At 43.0% G+C, this 3,459-nt stretch overlaps 1 long non-coding RNA gene across 1 annotated transcript; it reads right to left on the bottom strand.

Annotated features, from left to right (window-relative positions):
• Nucleotides 1-2,097: 2,097 nt before the first annotated feature.
• Nucleotides 2,098-2,969, bottom strand: LOC111457195. Its single transcript, XR_002712881.1, has 2 exons — nt 2,830-2,969; nt 2,098-2,436 (listed from the first exon to the last, which is right to left on the bottom strand). It is a non-coding gene; the product is annotated as an uncharacterized LOC111457195 (long non-coding RNA).
• Between the last annotated feature and the right edge of the window lie 490 nt (nt 2,970-3,459).

Raw genomic sequence — 3,459 nt, 5'->3', positions numbered from 1 at the left:
GAAGAGCTCCAGCTGGACGTATCAAAAGGTGGCACTAGCTGGGGAGCCAATTCAACTGAAGGAGGAGCGGAGCTCTACTCGGAAATTCACGGGACGGTGAAATTTGGCTACGGCTCCATCGTTGAGATCGAAGGGCGCGGGCTACTCAAAATCTGCGATAATTGACAACGGTTGCTCACGCAAGCGCACGACAAACCGTCTTTACATCCTGGAGTTAGAGATAGAGCAACCCGTCAGCCTCTCGGCCAAAACCGAAGAGGTATCTTGGATGTGGCACGCAAGGTACGGGCATTGAACTTTCCTGGTCTAGAAAAACTACACAAGGAGGAGATGGTGCACGGTTTGCCGGTTTGCCGGCAATCAAAGGCGCACCCCCTTTCCGTCTCGGACGTCCTACCGCGCCGATGAGCCATTGGAGCTTGTACATGGCGATATCTGCGGGCCCATCAAGCCAGCAACCCCAAGCGGTAAGACCCTCTTCCTCCTATTGGTCGATGACAAAACCCGTTTCATGTGGTTGATCCTGCTGCAAGCGAAAAGTGAGGCGGCAGAGGCGGTTAAGCGCATTCAAGCACGAGCGGAGGTCGAATGCGGGAGGAAGATATGAGTGCTGCGCACAGACCGAGGCAAAGAATTCACCGCAACAAGTTTCGGTAAGTACTGTGATGAGTTCGGTATACAACGGCACCCTACTCCCCCCAGCAGAACGGAGTGGTGGAACGCCAAAATCAGACCATCGTCGGGACAAGGACAGGATTCATGGTGTATGATAAATTTCAACTATGCGTGAGTAATCTAGATAGACGCTTCGGGTCAACATTTTCTCTGTGACTTTCGAGCTCTCGAGCACTTCAATATATGATCTGTAACTTCACCGACTTGAAAAAAGTATAGAAAGGGATAAGTATAAATATACCTAGTAAGCAACCTACTTGTAGGTTCTTATCGAATCCAAGTCTTAGGGGAGAACCACCAATTATGCTCTATAGAGTCTAAGTACTCTCAGTACACAGCTCGGGTAGAAGAACTTAACCTTCATAGCGGTATTCGTCATCTGAGGATGAGGCGCTGCCTCATATAATTATGTACCAAGGTGGGAGACATCATGGTGAGTACTAGCCTACTCGTCATCCATGGCAAAGTTAGTTGGCAAACTCGCCCCACAGCCCACCCCCGGTACAAACGAGCTCGAACAAGTCACCCGTGTGGTCAACATCCTTCCATAAGAAGGATCTGCGTCATCCATGGCAAAGTTAGTTGGCAAACTCGCCCCACAGCCCACCCCCGGTACAAACGAGCTCGAACAAGTCACCCTTGTGGTCAACATCCTTCCATAAGAAGGATCTGCGTCATCCATGGCAAAGTTAGTTGGCAAACTCGCCCCACAGCCCACCCCCGGTACAAACGAGCTCGAACAAGTCACCCGTGTGGTCAACATCCTTCCATAAGAAGGATTTGTCATGCAGGCAACCTTGACCTACCCGCGTGATCAACATCCTACCATAAGATGGATCCACCATATAGAGTAGTCGATCTACCACTGAGTAGCACAATCCTAACCCGCGTCTCGTCAAGATCGACGTTACAACACTGGAGTAGAAAGGGAACTGGAAGGCCCTTGGATGCTATACCAGCTCCTGTCAGCTAAGGGATCTTTTTCCTTCATCCTGGGGTTCTGAGGTGGTTCTCCAAGTCTCGAGGGTAGTTAGGTGGTTTTGATGGGGACTCCGACTTCCATATTCACTCAATCAAGATTTCCAAGTTTGTAGCGGTCTAGGGTTAAAGGGGTCTCACCCTCAAGTCGTTCCTCACGATACCTCTAAACGCAACGTTTGGATGGTCCTTATCTCAACCTAACCTAGTCACTACGAAAGTACTCCTTAGGCTTAACCCAAGTGCTACTACTTATCATTCACAGAATACGTTCACACAATCAATTAGTAGGGGTTTAAGTACGTTTAACTAAGCTTGCAGTCACACAAGCTCAGTGGGACTATAACATCCATCAAACACCCGAAGTGTAGATACACAAATATCCCGTTTGCCAACATAGCATGATTAAATATAAGCAATAGTAGAGCATTTGAGATGAGCATATAGAAATTTCAACTTGAAATTCCATCCAAGTAGGAAGTCCATCACATGTACAATTAACTTAGTGGGTACAAGATATTTCGGATCTAACCACCTAGGAGTAATTTTCTCTAGCAAGCATGAAATATGAAACTCACCCTACAAGTATTCTCCCTAATTCTATGTGGTACTTATCGATTTGGACCGCGAGTTATCAGGTCACTTCACGACATGCGAGTTAGTTTTCAATTCGAGTTGATTTCGGCGTTGCACATGTTTCTCCACTGCATGCTTGACACATGTCCTTCCAGTTGCCAGATGTATCTCTCCTCTCTTTGACCGCCGCATGTTCTTCGCCATTGCCTGAAATGATTTATTTCTCAAATTCATGTTTCAAACTATTTTGTTTGGATTTTTCTAAACTTCTGATATATAACTCTAATCAACTAGATTTATTCATAAAATTTCAAGACCTCAAGTCCACATATCCATAGATATTTTTCTTGAATTTTTTTCAAACTCATAGGCCCTAGTAAACGAGTTTGAAGAAAAAAAAAAAAAAAAAAAAAAATTAAGTTTCGTACTGGAGTTGGACGTTTCTCAATTTCGATTTTCGACATAATTTTTGGTCGAGTTTCAACACGAAACTTGTAAGAATCCTTCCGGTAGTTTAGTTGAGTACTAAGATAAATCAACAAAAAAAAAAAATCCTCAGATCTAGGGTGAAATCCTAAAAGAAAAGATCTGCAAACTTACCTCGCGTTCTTGCACATTTCTTGACAGAATCAAACTATCCAAAAGCCCAGACCACTCTTCCTTAATCCTCCGAGTAGAACTGGAGGGAGGTCTTAGATCAATAGTACTTTGGTGTTCAGATTTGAGTGTTTTACCTTCTTCCTCTTCTTCTTTCAAACCTTAACTCCTATTCTCTCTTCCTTTTTCATTTTTTTTCCTTTTTTCTTTTCCTTGCAAGTCTGGCCCGACCCCGAAAGTGGTGCACAGGAAAAAATTACTTTTTTTTATCGTTGACTTTGACCCAAATTTTCCATTTAATCAACATTTTTCTAAGTTCCTTGTAGTGTTCCAAGTATTTTTTCATTTCACACCCGTTTGAAAATCACACTTTAAAGCCTCCAATAAAATCTAAGAACCTATAAAAGTTAGGAGAAAATTTATTATATTGAAGTGTGAACTTATTATATTGAAGTGTGAGTTTGTACTTATTGAGCTCGAGGTGTTACATACTCACCATTTTCCTATTAATTATTCCATTTATACTGATTAGCAAGCATGAAATAGTTTATTGTAGTACATAAAGGAGATCAATTTTCATAAATCTAGCCAAATTGTATATTTAATTAGTTATTTTGGAGAGAGACAAAATCA

The sequence above is a fragment of the Cucurbita moschata genome, unplaced genomic scaffold, assembly GCF_002738365.1.
Source record: "Cucurbita moschata cultivar Rifu unplaced genomic scaffold, Cmos_1.0 Cmo_Scf00019, whole genome shotgun sequence".
NCBI lineage: Eukaryota > Viridiplantae > Streptophyta > Magnoliopsida > Cucurbitales > Cucurbitaceae > Cucurbita > Cucurbita moschata.
Note: the sequence above shows the minus strand (reverse complement) of the source record. Positions and strands in the feature narration are given on the sequence as shown.